The sequence below is a fragment of the Oncorhynchus tshawytscha genome, linkage group LG07, assembly GCF_018296145.1.
Source record: "Oncorhynchus tshawytscha isolate Ot180627B linkage group LG07, Otsh_v2.0, whole genome shotgun sequence".
Lineage (NCBI taxonomy): Eukaryota > Metazoa > Chordata > Actinopteri > Salmoniformes > Salmonidae > Oncorhynchus > Oncorhynchus tshawytscha.
The window spans coordinates 32,944,734-32,957,344 of NC_056435.1; positions in this window are offsets into that span (position 1 = coordinate 32,944,734).

Here is a 12,611-nt window from a genome sequence, read left to right on the forward strand (position 1 = left end):
TTTTTGATTTGTTAAAAAGGTTTGAAATATCCAATAAATGTCGTTCCACTTCATGATTGTGTTCCACTTGTTGTTGATTCTTCACAAAAAAATACAGTTTTATATCTTTATGTTTGAAACCTGAAATGTGGCAAAAGGTCTCAAAGTTCAAGGGGGCCGAATACTTTCGCAAGGCACTATATATAATCACACCGTTAATAGTTAAATTGTTGTATTACTTGTGAGGAACAGCTTAGTGAGCATACATTTAAATAACTGGGTTTTTATTTGAATTTTACTGTGCTGATGGTAGGAGAGGGAGAGAGCAGCAGACTAAGGGTCTGCCTCTCAATGTCCCTCCATTCTCCCTTTCCTCCACTGACACTGACCAAAAAGGGACACTTCAGTCTTCCAGCTGATGGTGCACTCTAGTCGCACTTAAACATAAACTCATTCATAAAAAGTAATGGTTTTAAAAGTTTTGATCTCACAGTATAAACTTTGCTGTATTTTTTTTTACTCCTGCTATGTTACAGCAGACGCTGTAATCTGAGACATCCGATTGGCCAGCACTAGGCCTATAGTGCACTTGACTTGCTCTCTGGGCCTGCCGGGAAGGCAGAGTTTGTACCTTCAGACACATGAAATGGTTCAAAATGGGAACACTTTGCCTACCTGGCGCGCAGAGCAGCTGAATCAGGTGCACCTACCGCCAACAGCTCCACTCACCCAAGTCATAGACTGCTCTCTCTGCTACTGCACTGCAAGCGGTAGAAAAGTCTCGGTCCAAAAGGCTCCTAACAGCTTCAGTCTGCTGTGTGCTCACCCTTCCTCTGCCTCTCTCCATCACTTTCTCTGTGTTGTCTTTTGCTGTCTCTCGGCTGCCCTCTTCTGTTGCCGTCTCTTAATCTTCTATGTTGTCTCTTTTGTCTACCCTCCTCTCTCGTCCTGTCCTGGTTTGTTTTAATAGTAATTTCACAGGCTTTTTCACCTCACCTGCAAATTCTTTGTAATCCATGTTATATTTTTTCACTGTATGTATTTCACCTGTTATAATTTGTGCACATAAATACAACCAATTAGAATCTATAAAGCAGCTAGAAGTGATAGAGTCTACTGTGTGCTCAACCCACCTCTGTTCTCTCTCCATCTGCCCTCTTCTATCTCTTTCTCTGTCTTGTCTGTTGCTGTCTCTGGTTATTCATTGTTGCTGTCTCCTTTGTCTGTCCCTTTCTCTTATGGCCTGTTCTGTTCTTCTGGTGTCTTTTTCCATCATATCCTACTGTTCTGTCTTCTGGTGTCTTTATCCATCATATCCTACTGTTCTGTAGCGGTCTCTGTGTCTCTCTCCATCATCTGCTCTTCTGTTGCATCTGCAAGGTAGAGGTGCAACATTTCATGAGTTTGTTTTAAAATTACTGTATACTGACGTGACCAGGGCAACTCAACTGTAAAGACAATTCAAGTGTCTGCATAACAGAGCAACACAACTGCAAATATGACAGATAAGAAGCAACCCCATAGGCCATATGAATATAAAGAGACCCCAAAAAATACCTGTGGAATGGGTTAAGTTATAAGATGTCTATGATTAATTTAATTTAGTCAGTTCTACCACCCCAACATTGCCCATTTTAAACAGGGTTAAATATCTAGTTGTAGTTCAGCTTCAGTCCACAGGGGGGTACTGTGTCATTCTTGAGTCCGATAAACGTTCTCTCATCTCTTCGGTTTCAGTTAGCTAGTCAGCCAGTAGCTACCAAAGTGGCTAGCCAGCCAAGCTAGCTACACAAACGAAACCCATCAAATATACTCCCTGGAAATAAAACACTTTTCCTAACATGACTTATATCAACATCCTTAGCTTGCTCATTCACTAAATATACTGTTTATTAACTCTGACTGACACCCAATAGTTTAAGGATGTTGAGCACTAACGCTAGCTTGTTAGCATTAACCAATCCTTATGCTGAGAGAGACGACTTAGCTAGTAAGTTATCACCAACCCTGCACAAAGCTGTGGCTAACTCTGCTGCATTTGACTTTCTGACTGCTCTTCTCTCTCCACCTCATTCACTGCTGCCTGCTCGTGCTCAACCTGCTTGCTTTTTTTCTCTCTCTTTTGGAAGAAGTTCTGGATATCCATATTTGCTCTGTGCTAAGATGCAGACTCTGACTGAGTGACAGGTGTTTTGCTGAGTGATGACAATGACATTTAACCGGCGCTGTAGGGGTGGGGGAGGGTCAAGGGACATGATCGGTGTACTGCCTTGTGAAATCTCGACCAATCACAGCAAGGACTCACTCCAGGGGCTTCCTGCAGTACCTGCTACTGCTTAGCGCTGTGTATTGTATTGTTTATTCTTGTCATTCAAATTTGTCAGTAAACAATGACATATTATGCTGCATAGTGCAGGTGATGCGTGGTTCTGAAAACACATATCAGACTGAAAATATATGTTCATTGAGCAGATGTCCACATACTTTTGGGCATGTAGTGTGTATATATATTTTTATTCAGATTTTTCAGAGGGTGCTACAGCACCCTCAGCAACACTACTTCCCACAGCTATGCAGAGGAGAGTGTGTAATAATGACAGGTAATGTGGGAAAGGACTATAAATGATGTCACCACTGAAAGCAGAGAGTGTAGGCTGCCAGAGCTGCCATGCATTTAAAGTAGTGCGGCTCTTTGAGTACACACAACACAGCACAAGGTGTAATTGCATTTTGACTGGGTCGTACTTCTGAGTCATTTTACTGGGGGAAGAGACAAAGGCATATGGGTAACCAGCTGGCTGCCTTCACAAAAGTGTGACCCTGTACTGAGAGAATTGTGACAGGGTAAATTTAAGAGGGACCGCTGCACAATTTTCACTGAGTAATGAGCCAGTAATTACTCTCGTAATTACAACCCGTGAATACAAACATGCCTGGGAATCTACTGATCACTACTGGTCTATTTGGTTTCTTGAGTTTAAAATTACTCTCAGGTGCTAATTTGAAGTAAATGTGGCATTTATGGGATTTTTTTTATTGGGATGTAATGTCAATGTTATTGGGGTGTGGGTGAGATCATACCATTCCTCCTCATCCTCCATACTACTTCTGATGAACTTACCACTAAAGAGAGAAGATGCAGTCCTCTCCTACTATGAATTAGTTGCCATCTTATAACCAGAGGTTCCCATTTTGGCGGGATAAGGGTAAGGGTTGAGCCAGAGTTGAACATAAGGCTAGGGTAAGGGTTATACCAATATTAGGGTTAGGGTATAGGTTAGTAGTATTATGTTTAGGGTAAAGATTAGGGTTGAACCGGGGTGTGGTCATGAAGCTAGGATTAGGGTTAGTACTTTTATCCTAATTTCTATCTTACTCCTTTTTGGACCTGTAAGGTGCTGAGCTCGGCTCTGATGGGCTGTCCCTTTGACCCAAGGTGCAGGAGCCCAGCTCCGGGTAGTTCCAGCTCATTTGAATCACTGCTTATAACCCTCTTAGACCTATCTGTGGATGGCAGAGGCTTTAATCCTGCTCAATTAAATAGCAGTGAAATGACATACATAAGATGAAAGAACGCAAACTTATCCTCAAATCCATTTCAAACAACTGGATATTCCAGAGAGTTATTTGGTTTTGGTTTGATGTTTGCGACAGCTCTCTGCAAACAGACAAAGAAGACATTGCATAGTGGCTTGGTGTCATTTTCTCACAAAAAAAGTATAATGGTGGTGAATTACCTTGAAGAATCAGGTGGATGTGGCAGACATGATAAAGTTCTGCTCTACTCCTTTGGCTTGGCAGTGAACTGTGAGGGCCTTATTGATTAGAGTTTCATTAGTAGCCTATGACTCGCTGTAAATGCTGGAGGTTAGAATATTAGAGTTCCACCTGGGACCCAGTTTCTGTATAAACTCACACACTGGCTGGCTCAGGAGTCACAGGGAGGATGGAGATGGCGTATCTGGAGTCCAAGTCTCCCTAGCATCCCTCTTGTGAGAGAGAGAGAGGGGGGGGAGGGGGTCCAGCATATGCCCGGGGCCAGTGCATCCTGATGTGTCCACTTTAAAGGAGGGAAATTAGGGAGTTCATGGAGGGGAGATGCCACTCGCCAGGCCATGCAATCTCCTTATCACCAGGAGCCAGATTATGGTTGGAGGGGTCCACACAGATGAGAGCAGTTGCAGGTTCAGAGACCACATGGTACAGACTGAGCATCCTCAATGTATGGATAATGTATAAGAGGTTGGGGGAGGGAAGGGGGGTTCAATAATACAATAGGCTCTAAAGTAGGCTCAACTAAACTCTTAGCTGTTAATGTAACAAGTCTGACCTATCAGTCTGCTTCTGTTTTGAAAAGTCAAAAGGCTAATTATCTGATTCCAATCTCTTGGGCAGACACCAAGGAGTATTATGTTAGTATTATGTTTGCTTCCATCAATTTGTATTTCATGTTAGACTGTGGAGGAATGAGAATCTTTCAGCACTTTCTCCTCTACAGACTGTTTCAGAGTGGGTGTAAGATATTACCAGTGGCATTTCAATGCCGAACCAATCTATTTCAACATGCATCTGTTCAATTATACCTGAGAACCTCCAGATAATTACCTTTCTCCCCTCCGGCTCCACTGAATTACTATTGATCCAGGGAACTTAAGAGCCAACCAGAGCATATCTCCACATCCTTATAAGAGAGATGATGCAGTCACAAAACTCTTTCCTGCTTCTCGACTTTCTAATCTCCTGTCTCTGTCACAAACAGAGAGATTATTGAACTACTGGTACCCACTACGTGTGCTTGATACAGGTGAAACTGGTTTAAGTCAATTGTTGTTACGAAGATTCTCAGATTTTTAAGTAAGGGCTGGATTCAATCAGTGGTGCTGAAGATTTTAAAGGCAATGTTTCCGCGGTCGCGGAGACTGCATTCATGGTAAACGATGCATATGTCAGCTCAATCAAAAATTACATTTAAATTTCAATCCCGCTACAACAGCAGATCTTCAGCTCTACGGATTGAATCCAGCCCAAGGTTAAAAAAAAGCTGTTGTTCTGCAACCGAGCAGGGCAGTTAACTCACTGTTCCACGGGCGCCGATAACGTGGATATCGATTAAGGCAGCGCCCCGCACCTCTCTGATTCAGTTAATGTGTTAAATGCGGAAGACACATTTCAGTTGAATGCATTCAGTTGAACAACTGACTAGGTATCCCCCTTTCCCTTTCCCTAAATCAATCAGGGAAGGGCCTCTATATAATAAACTGCATCTGCAGTTAATCAACTTCAACGTGCACAGCCATCAAAGAGATCCAAAGAGACAATGCTGTGTTTATATTCTTGTTGGGTACACAAACAGTGGTCAAGCTGTTATGGAGAGGGGTAACATCCATTCTCTTAACAATGCATGTATGTGTTTATCAAGATGAGCGGTCCAGAGCATGGGAAATATACAAACAGGAAAACCCTATTTCAGCAGCTTCACAGAACATCCTCTCATTGCAGCGTTAAAGACATGCTCCAGAACTTTGGCGACTAGTAAGTATTTTTTAAACCTCACGTTTTGGGATGGATGTGTACATATGTACTTCATACGTGCATAATCTATGAGCAGAATTACTGTTTTACATCAATGAGCCACGAAATTACCTAAAGTTGGCACCAATGAAAATGGCTGACGTTTTACATTCTCCCAACCAATTGTGCAATTATTTTAATTATTTTGCGTTTTGTGTAACTTATTTTTTAAACTTATTGTGTACATAATATCTACCATCTCTTATGACCGAAAATAACATCTGGATGTCAGAAAAGCGATTACTCACCGTGGACTGGAAGAAACTTTTTCCTTTAATGAGTCTGACGAGAAGGATATCCTGCTTTCACTAGAACAGGCCCAGATCCACGCCTTTTGCGTGATGAAAAGACGCCGGAAAAGGGGACGCAGATCGGGGATCCTTCTGAGAAGCCAGAGGCGAGCGAGTAAACTCCCAATGCCTTCTATTATTTTGTTAACGTGCAATTGTTAGAAAATAAAATTGATGACCTACTATTAAGATTATCCTACCAACGGGACATTAAAAACTGTAACATCTTATGTTTCATGTGGTTGAACGAAGATTTACCACTACAAAGCAAAGCTGTCACTAAAATGCTCACCCAGAAGTGGCACTCCTAGTGGCCGGGGACTTTAATGCAGGCTAACTTAAATCAGTTTCACCAAATTTTTTACAGCATGTCACATGTGCAACCAGGGAAAACAAAATCCTAGACAACCTTTACTCCACACACAGAGATGCATGCAAAGCTCTCCCCCACCCTCCGTTTGGCAAATCTGACCACAATTCTATCCTCCTGATTCCTGCTTACAAGCAAAAACTAAAGCAGGAAGTACCAGTGACTCGCTCAATACGGAAGTGGTCAGACTATTTTGCTAGCAGGACTGTTTTGCAGGACTGTTTTGCTAGCACAGACTGGATAATGTTCCGGGATTCATCCAACGGCATTGAGGAATGCATTACCTCTGTAATCGGCTTCATCAATAAGTGCCTCGATGACGTCATCCCCACAGTGACTGTGTGTACAGTTGAAGCCGGAAGTTTACATACAGTTAAGTTGGAGTCATTAAAACTCATTTTTCACCCACTCCACAAATGTCTTGTTAACAAAATATAGTTTTGGCAAGTCGATTAGGACATCTACTTTGTGCATGACACAAGTCATTTTTCCAACAATTGTTTACAGACAGATTAGTTCACTTATAATTCACTGTGTCACAATTCCAGTGGGTCATTGTGGCTTAAGAAGCTTATGAAAGGTTACTTGACATCATTTTAGTCAATTTGAGGTATACCTGCTGATGTATTTCAAAGCCTACCTTCAAACTCAGGCCTCTTTGAACGTACTTTGGTGCGAAAAGTGCACATCAATCCCAGAACAACAGCAAAGGACCTTGTGAAGATGCTGGAGGAAAAAGGTACAAAAGTATTTATATCCACAGTAGAACAAGTCCAATATCGACATAACCTGAAAGGCCGCTCAGCAAGGAGGAAGCCACTGATCCAAAACTGCAAGGATAGGGGGCAGTATTTCCCCTTTGGATGAATTGCGTGCCCATAGTGAACTGCATCAAAATCTGTCCTAAATTGCTAATATATGCATATTATTATTATTATTGGATAGAAAAGCTTCTAAAACCGTTTGAATTATGTCTGTGAGTATAACAGAACTCACAGGGCAGGCAATCTTCCAAACTAGTTTTGGAATCCTGAAAGTTGGGGCAACTTTGACGTCATTGCCCCCTCCCTTCCCAACAAGTTATGGATCTGGATACACTTCCTATGTCTTCCACTAGATGTCCGCATTCAGTAGAAAGTGTAATGGAGCATTTGCTGTGAACTTTGACCTAATGGGAAGGAAATTACTACAGTGTCGCAAAAGATTCATGTGCTTGAAAGCGCGTATGCGTTTGGAGTGCTTCGTCTGTTCCAATCGGCCCGAGATGAACTAGGATTGCCCGGTTGGAATGCCATTCGTTTTGTACGTTTATAACATCCTGAAGATTGATTCTGCTCTTAGTTTGACCAGTTTCGTTGACCTGTAATATGTAATTTGGAATTTGTGATGCAAAATTATCCTGGACCAGAAGTCATTTTTTGGGCATTTGAGCTGAAAGTGGTAGCAGATGCTGCTACATGGACACTATCAAATCAAATCAAATCAAATGTTATTTGTCACATACACATGGTTAGCAGATGTTAATGCGAGTGTAGCGAAATGCTTGTGCTTCTAGTTCCGACAATGCAGTAATAACCAACAAGTAATCTAGCTAACAATTCCAAAACTACTACCTTATAGACACAAGTGTAAGGGGATAAATAGTATGTACATAAAGATATATGAATGAGTGATGGTACAGAGCAGCATAGGCAAGATACAGTAGATGGTATTGAGTACAGTATATACATATGAGATGAGTATGTAAACAAGTGGCATAGTTAAAGTGGCTAGTGATACATATATTACATAAAGATGCAGTAGATGATATAGAGTACAGTATATACGTATACATATGAGATGAATAATGTAGGGTATGTAAACATTATATTAGGTAGCATTGTTTAAAGTGGCTAGTGATATATTTTACATCATTTCCCATCAATTCCCATTATTAAAGTGGCTGGAGTTGAGTCAGTGTGTTGGCAGCAGCCACTCAATGTTAGTGGTGGCTGTTTAACAGTCTGGTGGCCTTGAGATAGAAGCTGTTTTTCAGTCTCTCGGTCCCAGCTTTGATGCACCTGTACTGACCTCGCCTTCTGGATGATAGCGGGGTGAACAGGCAGTGGCTTGGGTGGTTGTTGTCCTTGATGATCTTTATGGCCTTCCTGTGACATCGGGTGGTGTAGGTGTCCTGGAGGGCAGGTAGTTTGCCCCCGGTGATGCGTTGTGCAGACCTCACTACCCTCTGGAGAGCCTTACGGTTGTGGGCGGAGCAGTTGCCGTACCAGGCGGTGATACAGCCCAACAGGATGCTCTCGATTGTGCATCTGTAGAAGTTTGTGCGTGCTTTTGGTGACAAGCCGAATTTCTTCAGCCTCCTGAGGTTGAAGAGGCGCTGCTGCGCCTTCTTCACGATGCTGTCTGTGTGGGTGGACCAATTCAGTTTTTCTGTGATGTGTACGCTGAGGAACTTAAAACGTACTACCCTCTCCACTACTGTTCCATTGATGTGGATAGGGGGGTGTTCCCTCTGCTGTTTCCTGAAGTCCACAATCATCTCCTTAGTTTTGTTGATGTTGAGTGTGAGGTTATTTTCCTGACACCACACTCCGAGGGCCCTCACCTCCTCCCTGTAGGCCGTCTCGTCGTTGTTTGTAATCAAGCCTACCACTGTTGTGTCGTCCGCAAACTTGATGATTGAGTTGGAGGCGTGCGTGGCCACACAGTCGCAGTGTTGAGTGTTGAGTGTTGAGGATCAGCGGGGTGGCGATGTTGTTGCCTACCCTCACCACCTGGGGGTGGCCCGTCAGGAAGTCCAGTACCCAGTTGCACAGGGCGGGGTGGAGACCCAGGGTCTCAAGCTTGGTGACGAACTTGGAGGGCACTATGGTGTTAAATGCCGAGCTGTAGTCAATGAACAGCATTCTCACATAGGTATTCCTCTTGTCCAGATTGGTTAGGGCACTAGAATTGAACATTTTGAAACAAAACTATTTATTGTTGAAGTAGGACTCATTGCACTACATTCTGATCGAAGACCATCAAAGGTAAGGGAATATTTATGTTGTAATTTTGTATTTCTGTTGACTCCAACATAGCGGAGAAATATTGTTACGTCTGAGCGCTGTCTCAGATTATTGCAATGTTAGGCTTTTTCCGTAACGTAAAAAATAATGTGACACAGCGGTTGCATTAAGAACCAGTGTATCTTTTTAATTATATGTAGAACATGTATCTTTAGTCAAAGTTTATGATGAGTATTTCTGTTATCTGGCGTAGCTTTCTATAATTCCTCCGGACATTTTGGAGAATTTTCTGAACATGGCGTCAATGTAAACTGAGATTTATGGATATAAAATGCATATTATCGAACAAAACATAAATGTACTGTGTAACATGTCATATGACTGTCATCTGATGAAGATTTTCAAGAGGTTAGTGAATGATTTTTTAAAAATCCTGCATTTTGTCATTTTATCTTTTGTGGTACAAAATGGCTACGTTTTCTCTTTGTTTTGGTGGTGGTCTAACATAAATATATGCTGTGTTTTCGCCGTAAAACATTTAAAAAATCTGACACGCTGGGTAGATGAACAAGGTGTTTATCTTTCATTTGAGGTATTGGACTTGTTAATGTGTGGAGGTTAAATATTTCTAAGTATATTTTTGCATTCCCTGCGCCACCTTTTCAGCTGAATGGGGGGGTGGAGTTCCCTGAGGGGAACACCTCACCTCAACAGGTTTAAACAATTTAAAGGCAATGCTACCAAAGACTCATTGAGTGTATGTAATTGTCTGAGCCACTGGGAATTTGATGAAAGAAATAAAAGCTGAAATAAATCATTCTCTCTACTATTATTCTGACATTTCACATTCTTAAAATAAAGTGGTGATCCTAACTGACCTAAGACAAGGACTTTTTTACAATGATTAAATGTCAGGAATTGTGAAAAACTGAGTTGAAATGTATTTGGCTAAGGTGTATGTAAACTTCCGACTTCAACTGTACATATCCCAACAGAAGCCATGGATTACAGGCAACATCCGCATCTAGCTAAAGGCTAGACCGGCCGCTTTCAAGGAGCGGGAGAGTAATCGAGACGCTTACAAGAAATCCCACTATGCCCTCAGACGAACCATCAAAGAAGCAAAGCGTCAATACAGGATTAAGATAGAATCCTACTACACGAGCTCTGATGCTCGTCGGACGTGGCAGGGCTTGAAAACTATTACGGACTACAGAGGGAAACCCAGACGTGAGCTGCCCAGTGACGCGAGCCTACCAGACGAGCTAAATTCATTTTATTCTTGCTTCAAAGCAAGCTACACTGAAGCATGCACGAGAGCACCAGCTGTTCTGGATGACTGTGATAACGCTCCCGGGAGCAAATTTTAACAAAACCTTTAAACAGGTCAACATTCAAAAAGCCGCTTGGCCAAACGACTTAGCAGGACGTGTACTCAAAGTATGCGCAGACCAACTGTCAAGTGTCTTCACTGACATTTTCAACCTCTCCCTGATCGAGTCTATAATACCTACATGTTTCAAGCAGACCACAGTAGTCCCTGTGCCCAAAGAAGCGAAGGTAAATCATTACCACCCCGTGGCAATCACGTCATTAGCCATGAAGTGTTTTGAAAGCCTGGTCATGCCTGACATCAACAGCATCCTCCAGGACACCCTAGACCCACTCCAATTTGCATACAGCTTTCAAGATGATGCAATCACAATCCACACTGCCCTTTCTCACCTGGAAAAAATGAACACCTATGTGAGAATGCTGTTCATCGATTACAGCTCAGCGTTCAACGCCATAGTGCCCACAAAGCTCATCATTAAGCTAAGGACCCTGGGACTAAACACCTCCCTCTGCACCTGGATCCTGGACTTCCTGACAGAGTAGGCAGTAAGAGTAGGCATCAACATGTCTGCCACGCTGATCCTTAACACTGGGGTGTGTACTTAGGGGTGTGTACTTAGTCCCCTCCTGTATTCCCTGTTCACCCACGACTTCGTGGCCAAACACGACTCCAAAACCATCATTAAGTTTGCTGACAACACAACAGTGGTAGGCCTGATCACCGACAACGGCCTATAGGGGACGGCCTATAGGGGACGGCCTATAGGAGACGGCCTATAGGGAGGAGGTCAGAGAACTGTCAGTGTGGTGCCAGGACAACAACCTCTCCCTCAATATGAGGAAGACAAAGAGCTGATAGTGGACTACAGGAAAAGGCGGGCCTAACAGGTCCCCATTAGCGTCAACGGGGCTGAAGTGGAGCGGATCGAGAGTTTCAAGTTCCTTGGTGTCCACATCACCAACAAACTATCATTATTTTTATTTATTTATTTTTTTACCTTTATTTAACTAGGCAAGTCAGTTAAGAACAAATTCTTATTTTCAATGACGGCCTAGGAACAGTGGGTTAACTGCCTGTTCAGGGGCAGACATACCAAGAGAGTCATCAAGAGGCCATGACAAAACCTTTTCCCCCTCAGGAGACTGAAAAGATTTAGCATGGGCCCCCAGATCCTCAAAAGGTTCTACAGCTGCACCATCAAGAGCATACTGACCGGTTGCATCACCGCTTGGTATGGTAGCTGCTCGGAATCTGACCGTAATGCGCTACAGAGGGTAGTGCGAACGTCCATGGAAACATCACTGGGGCCAAGCTTCCTGCCATCCAGTACTTATATAATAGGCAGTGCCAGAGGAAAGCCCATACAACTGTCAGAGACTCCAGTCACCCAAGTTATTGACTGTTTTCTCTGCAAGCGGTGCCGGAGCGCCAAGTCTAGGACCAAAAGGCTCCTCAACAGCTTCTACCAACCAAGCCATTAGACTGCTGAACAATTCATAAAAATCGCCACAGGACAATTTACATTGACAACCCCACCTCTTGTACACTGCTGCTTCTCATTGTTTGTTTGTTACCTATGCATAGTCACTTCGCCCCCACGTACATGTACAGATTACCTCAACTAGTCTGTACTCCTGCATACTGACTTGGTACCAGTGCCCCTTGTATATAGCCTGGTTATTGTTATTCTTATTGTGTTACTTTTTATTATTACTTTTTATTTTAGTCTACTTGGTAAATCTTTTCTTCATCTTGAAATGCACTGTTGGTTAAGGGCTTGTAAGTAAACATTTCACGGTAAAGTCTATACTGTTGGTTAAGGGCTTGTAAGTAAGCATTTCACAGTAAAGTCTACACTGTTGGTTAAGGGCTTGTAAGTAAGCATTTCACGGTAAAGTCTACACTTGTTGTTTTCGGCGCATGTGGCAAATAAAGTTTGATTTGATTTGAAACCCCTAGTTTGAAAGCGACTGTTTTCTCAAAATTGTGCGACGCCATTTACCCTACATTTTCCCCCACGTGGGACAGCACCTAGCAATTCAAGTTTCAGCCAATGA